Consider the following 13,818-nt stretch of genomic DNA (forward strand, 5'->3'; position numbering starts at 1 on the left):
ACGCTTAGGGGGGGAGGGAGCTTGGCTGCCTGTGGGTGCAGAGCCTGTAGCAGGAGCCCCAAGAGCTGGCAGGACCAAGCTTCTGCCCCTGCAGCTGCCCAGCCCTGGGGCCGCCTGTCACTGGGGGGCCCTGTGCCAGGGCACCCAGTGTTTTACTGTAAATCCGCCTCTGGAATGGGGGATGGCCATTTAACACTGTCAGTGGGGGATGGAAGCTGCAGCCCCAGGAAACCTTCCTGTCTCCTGAAGCAAGGTCATTTAACTTCAGAAGTTATAAGTAAGGACACAGCCATTTTGGTGGCCATTACTGGGCAGACACAAGAGGCCAGAGCTCTTGTACATCTGAGAAAAGTGGAACCTTTAACCAAGGGGGTTGTGAAAGTCTTTGGAAACTGAATATAGGTGAGAGAAACTTCTTTGAACAATAGATTTGAGTTTAAGTTGAGTTTTAGTCTTAGAAGCTTATTTTTACTTCGGTTTGTTTGTAACTATTTCTATCCTTATTCCTTATACTGGGCATCACTTAAACCTATGTCCTGTTGTTAATAAACTTATTTTGCTTTTACCGTAAACCAGCTGAGGTCTTTGATTGACGTGGAGGGTTTGTCAACCCCAGCTGAGTTGAGAAGCTAGCTGTGTACTGTCTCTTTAAAGGAGCAACGAACTTGATAAGGTTTTATGGGTGCTGCAGAGAGAGGGGCTGAGCGCTACAGAGGACTAAGGGTGTTGGTGTTACCCTGCAAGGAGTAACCAGGCTGATGGAAACCAGGGTCAGGTCAGCAGGCTGTAAGCAAGCTGTTGGGTATCAGGGCTCTGAACCAAAGCTGCACAGCATAGAGACGCTGAGGGTTACAGGGCAGGCAGTGACGCAACCTCTTACTGTCCAGACTTGAACTCTAAAGCATTACAACCACCCTAGAAGTGGAGCAACAGCCAGGAATCAGGCCCTAGCTGCCTCCCAATAAGAGAAATGAAATCTGCACACGTTCAACAAAAATACAGCAGATAAAAATAAGAGAAAAGCTGCACTGTGGGTTGCCAGCCCTTGTCTAACCGAAAACCTTTCAGTAATTGGCAAACACAGTAAGAAAATGTAATAACATTTGAAAGGCAAGAGGACTTACTGTGCCACATGACAGATAGAACTAGTACCCAGTCCATGAATTTTAGTGGGAAAAACAGGAGGCATCATACGTAACTAAGGCATGTGATGACAGGTCAGGTGCGGGGAGGCTGCAAATTTGACAGGTAAATCTCCATTATTCAAAAAAAAAAAAACCCAACCACCTACACCAGTCGTTCTTAAACTTTTGTACTGGTGACCCCTTTCACATAGCAAGCCTCTGGGTGCGACCCCCCCCCCTTATAAATTAAAAACACTTTTTAATATATTTAACACCCTTACAAATGCTGGTGGCAAAGCGGGGTTTAGGAACCCCTGCATGTAATAACCTCACGACCCCCTGAGGGGTCCCGACCCCCAGTTTGAGAATCCTTGACCTACACTATGAAGTGCAGTAAGGAATTGCTGGCCTATTTTAGTGAAAATATATAAAGTGGGGAATCTCCTTGAAAAATGCCATTTGAACTGAGACGGCCAACAGGGCTTAGAAAGAGATGAGAATGGGGTATTATGGTAATGGGCTATAAAACACTTCAAATAGATCTCTTGTTTAACTTATTGGCATTTTTTAAATTGCCATTGCAATTGATAGGGGAAATGTATTTGTTTAATGGCTAGCAAACAGAGACTCCCAGTATGAGACAAAACATACCAGCCAGTACAGCCATTGCAGGGCTGGGGGGCACAGAAGCCATGACCTTTAGAAACATATGACCTCTACTGGCCAGTCAGCAGGTAGGTTCTCCTTTGCAAGGGGGCCTCTCATTGGACAATTCCCTTTACCTGTAACCGTGTTGTGACGTTGCACCCCTTAATGCTTTATAGAAATTTGCTTATGAATGTAAATATGACATAACTGTAATATGTTTTATGCTACATATGCCATGTAACATATCTCTGCAAAGGTTATGATCTACTGAATATATTCATCCTATTTGTATGCATGTATCATTTTTGTATTCGAAGTGTGAGTAATTGCTGGACCCAGACTAGAAGGAGACTAGTCTGTAAAAGAAGCTTATTGGAACATCTCTGAGGGTGAGATTTCATCTGTAATCACTTTCTTACTGTATTAGGCTTAGACTTGCGTGTTTTATTTTATTTTGCTTAATAATTCACTTTGTTTTGTCTGTTACTTGGAACCACTTAAATCCTACTTTTTGTATTTAATAAAATCACCTTTTACTTATTAATTAACCCAGAGTATGTATTAATACCTGGGGGTGGGGACAGCTGTGTGTATCTCTCTATCAGTGTTATAGAGGGCAAACAATTTGGGTCTACCCTGTATAAGCTTTATACAGGGTAAAATGGATTTATTTGGGGTTTGGACCCCACTGGGAGTTGGATATCTGAGTGCTAGAGACAGGAACACTTCTTAAGCTGTTTTTCAGGTAAGCCTGCAGCTTGTGGGACGTTGTTCAGACCTGGGTCTGTGTTTGTAGCAGGCTAGTGTGTCTGGCACAACCAGGCAGGGCACTGAAGTCCCAAGCTGGCAGGGAAAACAGGCTCAGAGGTAGTCTCAGCACATCAGGTGGCAGACCCAAGGGGGTTTTTGTGATCCAACCCATCACAAATGGTTTGTCCATGGGCTGTCACTGGTCATAAAGGTCTTTGTCCTGCTTTTTCCTGCCTCACCTCAAAGTGTCCTTTGAGGTCACTTTAGGGCCTCCTAGGTGAATGGTTTGGATGAGAATGTTAACTATAAAATCACATAGTTTGTGTATGAAAGCTGAGCTGAAGATGTGGCAAATCCAGCGTTAGTGGGATGGAGGAATCTTTTAGGTGGCTGGGCCAGTAAATATATGTTGTACACACAGAAGAGTCATCCAGCACGTTAATCAAGAAAAACAATGTGTTATGCAAAAATGCTTGGAGTCATAAATGTGATGCCATGGTACAAAAGGCCAGTTGATTATTGGAGCACATCAACAGAGAGACAGAGAATGCACATCAAAATAAATGATATTCTACAGATCAAATGGTTAAAACACAAGTACTATTTGCTAGTTGGCTTTTGTTGCCTATTCAGTGGAAGGATACTAAGGCCCTTGAGAGACAGGAGAAAGAGCTGGGCACCCAAGATGATTCCAAGTTACAAATTACATGATGACTCTGTGTAGATGGGACATCACTGGGGATGGAACACAAGACATCTGGATCTAAACATATGAGCAGCTACTGCTTGAGCTAAAAGGTTAAGGAGCAGATTTTTAGAGATATTTAGGTGTTGCTGTACTCAGCATTGCAATGCCTAACTGACCTAGGAGACTGTCTCATGGACTTGCAATGAGACTTAAACTCCTAAGTGCCTATGTCACTTTGGAAAATGAGATGTAGGCTCCTAAATCAGTTAGGTGTTGTGACGCTGGGCAAGGCACTGCCCAAATACATTTAAAAATCTGGGCCTACAATCCCCTAGCTGGCAGCAGTAGCAGATTCTCTAGCTCCTTGTGGGGACCAGCTACTAGAGGTGGACAAAGACCCACACTGGGTTAATGTAGTGTGATAGGGTCAGGCCAGATGGCTACAGGAGAGTGATCCTCTTGGGATCTGGGAAGTGGGCAGGCAAAGCCCGCCCCACTGCTAAAGGATCCACTCCCCACCCTTCCAGCCTAAGAGGGAGATCCACAGGACCTGGAAACCAATTGAATATGGGGGACAACTAGTAAAATAACAGGGACAGGAGTGTGGTCAAAGGGTCAAACGAAGGGAACGGGACGGGAACACTGAGTAGAGAGCCCCAGACAGCGCCCACTGCTCCTCAAAGGCATCATGGGAGTCACTAGATGCTGCCCAGAGGAACTCTGCCCGGATACATGAACAGACGGAAGATCGGAAATAGGCCCCACAGTCGCAGGAGACTCCATCGGCCAACCTCCTCACTCTGGTTTTATAGATGGCCACTTTAGCCGGGGCCAGGAGGAGGTTGACCAGGAGGTCCCGTGACTTTGTGGGGCTTTTGGAGAGTGATAGAAGGCAGATATATTAGCCGCAGATTAAGCAGGTCCCTTTTCCCTGGGTAAGGTAATAGGGGCGGTTCCAGAACAATCAGGAACTTGCTGGAGCCAATTAAGGCAGACAGGCTAATTAGGACACCTGGAGCCAATTAAGAAGCTGCTAGACTCAATTAAGGCAGGCTAATCAGGGAACCTGGTTTAAAAAGGACCTCACTTCAGTCAGTGAGGTGCACGCAAGTTGCTGAGAGCGAGAGGGCATGCTGTTGGAGGACTGAGGAGTACAAATGCTATCTGGCATCAGGAAGAAGGTCCTGTGGTGAGGATAAAGAAGGTGTTGGGAGGAGATCATGGGGAAGTAGCCCAGGGAGCTGTAGCTGTCATGCAGCTGTTACAAGAAACACGGTAGACAGCTGAGATCCACAGGGCTGGAACCCGGAGTAGAGGGCAGGACTGGGTTTCCCCCATCCCCCCAACTCCCTATTGGATACAGGAGGAGTTGTCCTGGACTGTGGGTCCCACCAGACGGGAAGGTCCCTGGCCTGTCCCCCAACCCACTAGGTGGATCAGCAGAGACTGCAGGGATTGTTCTCTTTCCGTTTCCCCATGCTGGCCAGTGATGAGGTTAGCTGAATGAATGACAGGTTTGAGCCACTAGCAAAAGTGACCAAACTGAGGGCTTCCGTGAATCTCTGAGGCGAGCAAATCTGCCAATAAGCGCAGGACCCACCAAGGCAGAGGAGGAACTTTGTCACAGTAGGCTATAATGAGGAAAATTTTTTGAAGTTGAGCTTATTCTCACTGGGGAAGAGATTTTGAAGTCATCTAATTCAATGATTACACTAAAAAGCCCTGGAGGGGTTTGAGATTAGAGCTGATTGTGAGGATCCATGAGACTAGACCCCTTGGTCTGCAGAACCTAGGACAGCTGACATTCCCACATCACCACTGGGAAGCCGTGCAGAGCCATATCCAAGGAGCACTGTGGAGATTAGGCACTGCAAGAAGTACCGTCCAAAGGATCCAGAGTGGCAGCCCCTGGGGCACTCTGATTAGTGTGCAGGGGCCATTTAACTCTGGAGGATGCCCCAAGAAGTTATCTGGGAAATCACACAGACTTCTGGCCTGCTGATATCCCCTTGCTTTCTGATCACCAGTCTCTGACCTCACCCCAGCCAGACTCTGACCCTGACCTACTGTCTCTGACCCTGGCCTGACTCTCACCCTGACTTTTGCTCTTTGATCCTTGCTCTAGTGACTACTCCAATCCCTACTCGCTGAGTATGCCTCGTAGCTGTTCTTAACATGTGCACACCAGCCCAGCTGTGACTGCTAAGCCAGACTACCTATACCCTGGTTCCTTATACTGGTTGAAAAGTTTTAAACAGAAAAAGTTTTTCCACCAGAAAATGCAGTTTTGTTGAAATCAGCATGCTCCCATGAATGTTTGCAGTGGTCTTGTAGCTATGTTGGTCCCAGAATATGAGAGTGATAAGGTAGGCGAGGTAATATCTTTTACTGGACCAAATTCTACAGGTGGAGGGGCAAGCTTTTGGGCTTACACAGAGCTCTTCCTTGGCTCTGGAGAAAGGAACCGGAATGTTCCTCTAAGGTGTTTTGATTTAGACTCAATTTTTTTATGAGAAAAAGTTTAAATGAATCATTTTGACTGGCATTTTAATCCATTTAATTTTTATTTTTATATATAAATAGAACATATAAATATATTTTATTTAGTCAAAATTAAATGAGTCAAAATGAAAGACTATCAAAACAAAATGGTTCAATGGTCCTGAATCAAAATTTCCTGCAGAATGGAAAAAAAAATGTTTTTACTTATTCTGATTTGGAACAATTTTTTTTCTTGCTACTTTGGAATTCCCCACAGAATAGGAATTCCGGTTTCCTACCAGCTCTGGTGGTAGATCTGTCAGAATGAGGATATGAAGAAGAGTTGGGCAGATCTCTTCCACTCAGGGAACAATAAACACGTGGAAGAATCTGTCAAGTAAGGCCAAAGCAAGCAATGTACATCAGTCTGAGAGCTAGTGATGTCTACGGGGAGACTGAGAAGGAAATGAGGGATGCCAATTCTCTTCCAATAGAAATCAGTGGTAAGATGCCAAATGAATACAATGAGAGGACTAGGGCCCACAGAGAGGAAGGGCTGAAATTTAAGCATGCATTCTTATTTGGCTAAATGGCCTTTTGTTGTCCAATGATTTCTCTGTGGTATGTTACTATAGTGATACTCTAGCAAACTGTTTGTTTTGTTTGTGTTTTTAAGGGTGTATGGTTATCTTTCATGACTGTGTTAGCATAAAACAATACTGTGTGCATCAATGGCTTAATTCATCCTTGATCAGTAGAGAGCTCTTATCCCACACAACTACACAGGTCTCTGCGCCAAATTTAACGCTGATAAATGGATGCAAGTGCTACTGAAGTCAGTCCTAGTTTTATCTGGTGCAAATTTCTCATTTGTCTAAGAAACAAGGCCAGAAAAATGAAATTCTCCTCCAGCTGGAGGGGATTTGCACCCTGAGGAAGAGTTTCAGCACTGCCCTGTCCCCAGTCTGCTTTGCATAAAACATACTTCAGCAAATATACTTCATTGGTCACCAGACTGAGCTTCTAAAATAACAAAAGTGTTTTCTGAAGAGGAGATGATCATATAGAAGTCAGTTTTTTATCCCCTTTGGATTAAATGACTTTTTAAATCAGGGAATGAGACGTGTCCAATAGAGAAAAGTTGACCTTGTTCCTACTTTGTGGTAGGTCCCCCAACCTAACCATTTACTACCTAAAAGGGAAGAGAAAGGGGTGGGAGAGGGACAGCTCCACTAGGAGGTTACCGATCAGTCCAGCAGCCTATGAACATTGTCAACCTAAGGAAATCACATATCAACATACTAGAGACCAGGGAGGAAACTTACAAAGTAGCCCTAATTCCATGAACTGCAAAGACACTGATTACAGTCAGTGAAGCTATTATGGAGAGGAATGCCTATAGCAGTGGTTCCAAAACTTGTTCCGCCACTTGTGCAGGGAAAGCCCCTGGCGGGCCGGGCCGGTTTGTTTACCTGCTACGTCCGCAGGTTCGGCCGATCGCGGCTCCCAGTGGCCACGGTTCACTGCTCCAGGCCAATGGGAGCTGCTGGAAGCAGCGGCCAATATGTCCCTCAGCCCACGCCACTTCCAGCAGGGAAACAAACCGGCCCCGCCTGCATAAGTAGCGGAACAAGTTGGGGAACCGCTGGCCTATAGCAAGCTGGGGCATGTAAGAAAGTGGTTTCATTGCGCCTTTTAATGCTGTCATGTACCTATGGCAGTGGGCTTTGAGCAGGAAACACAAACTACAGTATATAAACGCAGGCAACCATAGATATAATTTTGTTTATAAGCCACAGAACATGTGAAGTTGGAGGAAAGTGTTTGTTCAATTGTTCACCTTCCCTAATGGTTGCTTGTACAGTCAGACTTCAAATTAAATAAATAAAATTTCAACAACAAAAGTACTTAGACTCAGGTACTTCTGTACATTTTTGTCTTGTTTAGAGTGTAATTTCTTCAGGACAGGGACTGTCTTGTGTATGGATGTATATGTGTATTGTTCTGTACATTGCCGAACATAATGGAGACCCAGTCTCAGCTGGGGCCTTTTGGTATCACTGTTATACAAATGATGAATAATAACCAGAACTCTTATAAATGATAGAGCTGATCAAAGAATGAGAAATAGCGCTGCAAATATATTTATTAATAAACACCATGAATCCCATTGGCTGCTATTTCCTAAGGCATGAATATGTGGATAGTGGCCAGGCATTTGTGAAATGTTTGGATATCCTCAAAGTGTTAGAGTTGTACTGGGTTTGATTGTACTATTCACTATTTGTTGTCCATTATTTTCTGGTTTAAAAGTCATCCAGTGAAGTGCAAGAAATGGAACCCTGTGATTTGAGCAACCATTGTCTAGGCGTGGATACCAATTATTAACTTTGGATACTTTGCAAATAATCCATAGGTTGCCACTTGTTAACTGTAAAACTTGGTGGCTTTGCAAATAAATCCTGGTTTTGGTGAAACTATTCAGAAGTATTCAACAAACATCACAAGTGAACAAGTACTATTCAACCAGCTCTAATATGTAGCAATATTTTATCCGTTGAATGGTGAGCTGGCTATGCAGGTAAGCAGTGTTTGTGCAGAGCTAGACAATGTCCATAGAAATGACTAATGGAAAATCCAGGCCAGACAATTCATGGATACTTTGGATAAACAAGCAGAATTTTATTTTCTCGGTTGTCCACCCTCACTTTATTTCTTCTGCTTAGTCAATATCCAGACTCACCATCCTGAGTTTCATAGCTCCATGCAAGAAATATAAATGACAGAGAATGTGCAGAACAATTAAAAATATACTTTAAGCCGACTTGTCTAGGTTTAGTATAACTTGTAAGGTTACTTTCATGCCAAACTAATGGAGACAACTGTTCAGGTTCCTACACGCTATGGTAATATAAATAATAATGTACATTTGTATAGAAGCATAGTGAATATTAGGTGGCTTTGTGCAGGTTATGAGTGTGTGTTTGTAATTTGAACAGCTATGGGGTTGTGAGAGAACAGAGGCAGGGATGTACTAAAGGAAACTGCATGTTACCATTGTGTCTAAAGCAATATTGTTGCAATTAATCAGTTTAAGCCAGCCTTTGGTCCTGTTTTCAGCGATACTATTGTTATGTCTGTTTGTTTAATTTCTGTTGTTTACTCACCTACCACTTCATTTCCTCCCCACCTGTGGACAATTTTAAAGGTTAGACTTATATTCTTACTGTATAGAAATCATAGGCATCAAAGTCAGATGAGTGTTTTACTGTGATATCCTAGTCATAACAGGATAATATTGCATTTATTGTGGTCTGAGTTGGGGATACTACCAGATCCAAATCCATGAATGTACTATTGTGGCTTTATAGTCTACAGGGGTGTCCCTCTGCAATGTTTGTGATTAAATATGGGGGCTGGACTCTGTCTTTTAAAATCAGTAGCATGATGGAGTGGCCCCGACACCCATATTCCTCCAGTGTTTTACCAGCTCAGCTGAGTCGTGCAGGGGGGTGGATCCTTGTCTTGCTTTTTCCCCCACCCTTTTGAGTGGCTACCACTGGCACTTAGCAAGAAGCAGGGCCCATGCTCACTCCCTGGCCCCCTGGAAATTTGGTTGGCCTATGTGCTCGACCACACAGGGAGACTCCTTGCACAACTTTTCACGGCTAAGCGCAGTGTGCCCCGAAGTTGTGGCTGCTGAAGAAATCAAGCAGGCAGACCATAACGCAGAGTGTGTGTTTTACATACCAATGGCCAAATTCTGCTCCAGATTAAACCAGTGTAACCCCTCTGAAGACAACAGTGTTGCACCAATTGAGAATTTGTCTCATGTACTAGATCTCAGTGATCAGCAAGAAAAAAATGTACAGAAAAAGGATCTAACAATGATAAGCCTTTTGATAAAATAAAGGGCTTAATACAAATAATTAATAATGGTGATGATATGAAAGGGATCAACTATCTGAAATCCCTATCCCCATTGTGAAGTGCAGAGCTTTTAGTTTCTTCTAGGCTGTGCTCACACCTTACAAGAGCTGCAGTGATCACCTCCTGCAATCAGGGCAGTACAGATTCAGCTGCCTCCTGGAGAAGTGTGGGTGGATAACCTTGGTGGCTGAGGGTAAAGCACTGACATGGAGATGCATTGTAGAGCAAAGAAGGCTTCCTAAGAAAAGCTCCCCACATATTGGAACTCAGGCTTCTGGAGACATGTGAGTCAGGGTATGTCTACACTACGAAATTAGGTCGAATTTATAGAAGTCGGTTTTTTAGAAACATTTTTATATAGTCGATTGTGTGTGTCCCCACACAAAATGCTCTAAGTGCATTAAGTGCATTAACTCAATGAAGTGCTTCCACAGTATCGAGGCTAGCGTCGACTTCTGGAGCGTTGCACTGTGGGTAGCTATCCCACAGTTCCCGCACTCTCCGCCACCCATTGGAATTCTGGGTTGAGATCCCAATGCGTAATGGGGCAAAAACATTGTCGCAGGTGGTTCTGGGTACGTCGTCAGGCCCTCCCTCCCTCCGTGAAAGCAACGACAGACAATCGTTTTGCACCTCTTTTCCTGAGTTACCTGTGCAGACGCCATACCACGGCAAGCATGGAGCCCGCTCAGCTCACTGTCACCGTACGTCTCCTGGGTGCTGGCAGACGCGGTACTGCATTGCTACACAGCAGCAACACATTGCCTTGTGGCAGCAGACCGTGCAATAACCATCGTCATCATGTCCGAGGTGCTCCTGGCCTCCTCGGTAAGGTCAGTCAGGAGCGCCTGGGCAGACATGGGCGCAGGGACTAAAATAGGAGTGACTTGACCAGGTCATTCTCTTTAGTCCTGCCGGCAGTCCTATTGTACTGTCTTCTGGCGAGCAGGCTGGAGATGAGGATGGCTAGTAGTCCTATTGCACCATCTGCTGCCAGCCAAAGATGTAAAAGATAGATGGAGTGGATCAAAACAAGAAATACACCAGATTTGTTTTGTATTCATTTGCTCCCTCCTTCCCCCCCGTGAAATCAATGGCCGACAATCGTTTTGGTGAGGTCTGTCAGGGGCACCTTGAAAAGTTTAATGGAGATTCAGTCCTGCCTGAAGTACAAGAGGGAGGGATAGCTTAGTGGGTTGAGCATTGGCCTGGTAAACCCAGGGTTTTGAGTTCAATCCTTGAGGGGGCTATTCTGTGTGACAGTTGTTTTTGTTTCTCCTTGATGTGAAGACACCCCCTTTGTTGATTTTAATTCCCTGTAAGCCAACCCTTGTCGGGGGTGGAGTAAGGAAATCGATTTTAAGAGCCCTTTAAGTCGAAAAAAAGCGCTTCCTCATGTGGACGGGTGCAGGGTTAAATTGAGATAACGCTGCTAAATTCTACCTCAACTCCTAGTGTAGACCAGGGCTCAGAGTAACCTCACCTAGCGCAAGGTCTGGGCTGCATCAACATTGCAGAGAGAAAGAGGCTTGCAGTCCTCCGGCCAGAGAACAAAAGCTGCTGCCTTGTACCACAGTGAGTTCTGTTGCTATGGAAACTGTTACTAAGTTGCTGAACTCTAGCCTTGGTGGTAGCCTCCTGCTGTTTCTGCTCCCCTCCCCTAGCCAATGAAGGCCACAGGCTGGGTCCAGCCTGAGCACATCCCTCTGTGGTATTTCTAAGGTGCCCATCACCATGGTAGGTAAGATGTCATGTGTGCTATTGGTTTCCCTTCTGTGGGAGACTGGGATTGCAGAGCACAGAGTGAGGGTTGGAAGCTGGTATGAAGTCAGATCATCTGAACTGGGGAGCTGCATTTCTGCAAGGGATTCTCTTGTATTTCTCTCTACCCTGAGGTTCTCACAAGGAAAGCTAGAAGGGTGGAAATGGCTGACTCAGTGTGTGGATGACACTTCCCCTTTAATATAAAGTTCTTCCCTGAAGAAAGACAAGTTTAGTTAACCAGGCCCAAGGATACCTTTATCCCCCTCCTATTCTTATACAAATCTCTCTCACAGTCCCTCCTTTCTTCATCACTAGAGCCTTAATAGTGTAGATGAGGAGGGAGAAAGAAATAAAGAGCAATCCCCATTAATAAAGATGTACTAAGACAGGCCCTCTGCCACAAGGAGCTCCCTGTAATCATTTATATTCCATTAGTGCTCACAATGTGCTAGGTATGATTGCTGCAGTCTTATGAAGATGAAGGACTTGCCCCGAAGAACTCCCAAGATAAGGCCTTGATCCTGCCATCAGGTCTGCGTGGGCAGATCCTTGCATCCCTGGACTTCAGAGGGGCTCCATGGGGATGTGAGTGACCACCGGCATGGCTCCAATTGATTGTAGGATCAGAGCCAACCTAAATAGTTATGACAGACAGAAGATAGGGGAAGGGAGTTTTTTGTAATCTTTTCCTAGCTCCCGCCTTTTTAGCTCCTTTTAAAAAGAATAAAATCCCTTTCTGCACACATTCAGCTGAAAGATGGGTTTTGTGGTAGAATACACACTATTGTAATCATCTTGGTGCAACATATGCCTTGTAAGGTATCATTTGAAAACTCAAAATTTGCTGGTCTGTGGCCAGTATTTGGCAACATTGAAATGTGAAGTTATAAGATTCCACTGTATGGTGTTATTAACACATGTTCCAAACCCTACAGCCCTGCCCAAACCAAGGCTGGCAAAGAGGTCTCTCCTGCATTTATGCAGTAAACAGAGTAATCAAGCAGCGAGAGGAAAAAAGAAAGCTCATAGGGGTGAGAAAAAAGCAGCAGGGAACATCCTTCCACTTCCATCCTTCTTTGTCTCCTACTGCCCATCTGGAAATGTTTTCAAGAGGGGGACTGACACTATAAAAAGGAGGGACAAACAGCCCAAGGTACCCCAGCCCGTCACATTCACTGCACCTGAAGCAACAAAGGAAGCATTTGTTGGACTATGGGGAGAAGGGATCCTGACCTACAGGGTTGGGTCAGCAAGACTGCTGAAAGTATGTGGTGAGAAACTTTGCTTGAATCTAATGTAGTTTGTTAAATCAGGTAATAGTAAACATCATATCTTTGTTTTACTTGTAGCCATTTTTTGACTTTTATTCCTCATTACTTGTACTCACTTAAAATTGATCTCTTTGTAGTTAATTAACCTGTTTTATCTAATCCAGTGTATTTTAAATTGATGTGTCTGGGTAACTCCATTTAGGGTGACGAGTTGTGTGCATATTATTCTTTTAAAGGAGTAAGTGGCTTAATATAACTTGTATTGTCTGGGAGAGGGTTGGGCAGTACAGGGCATACTGGGTGTGTTGGGGTCACCCTGCCATATAGAAAGAAAAACACAGTTCTCACTCTCAGGTTGGGTGCAGCAAGTCAGATACACTTTATTATCTCAAGCAATTGCACAGAGGGAGAGAGTGCACTAGGACACAGGGTTTCCCCCACCTAGGCAGGTCTCTCTAAAGATAAACAATTAGAGCAAGCATTTATACCTTTATTACAGACAATAATAAGCAACAGCTGCATATTGTGTATACGTATTCCTTCATGATATCTTATTTTTCTCACCAATTTCTCTTATAGTCTACATTCTATTCTTATCTAATACAAGTCACAACAGCCTCTTTCACAGTTCGTTTCCCACTCGCTTCGCACTATCCCCACTTCTACAAATCTCACGTTATTAAAGCTAGAGTTAGCCTGACTCCTGCTCATTTCAGAGGCCTGCATCCAAATTCCCTTTATCTACTTCCACACTCCCCCCTTTTGTGCTTCCAGCACAACTATCAATTTTAAATTTCCATTTTCATTAAATTTTGTATTTCAAACTCTGCATCAAATACGTCAACCTTAGGGGTTTTAATTGGATGCAATGACAATGCATGGTTAGTATGGACATGGAAAGTATTATTATTGTTACGTCCTTTACAACAACAGTAACATAACCCTAAACCAAATAACAACAATACAAGCAATAACATTCCCATAGTGATAATATGATGGGGTTGTTGCACAGTTTTAGTCACAAAACACAGTACATCATATTTAGTACATAAAGTAGACACTCTATAAGCGGTATGAAAGGCATACTTTTCAACTTGATATATATTTTGAAGCATATGAAGTTGCCCTTGTAATTCAGTAATTTTCTGAATCTCTGGTAGGA

This window comes from Natator depressus, chromosome 8, assembly GCF_965152275.1.
Source record: "Natator depressus isolate rNatDep1 chromosome 8, rNatDep2.hap1, whole genome shotgun sequence".
NCBI classification, from domain to species: Eukaryota; Metazoa; Chordata; order Testudines; family Cheloniidae; genus Natator; species Natator depressus.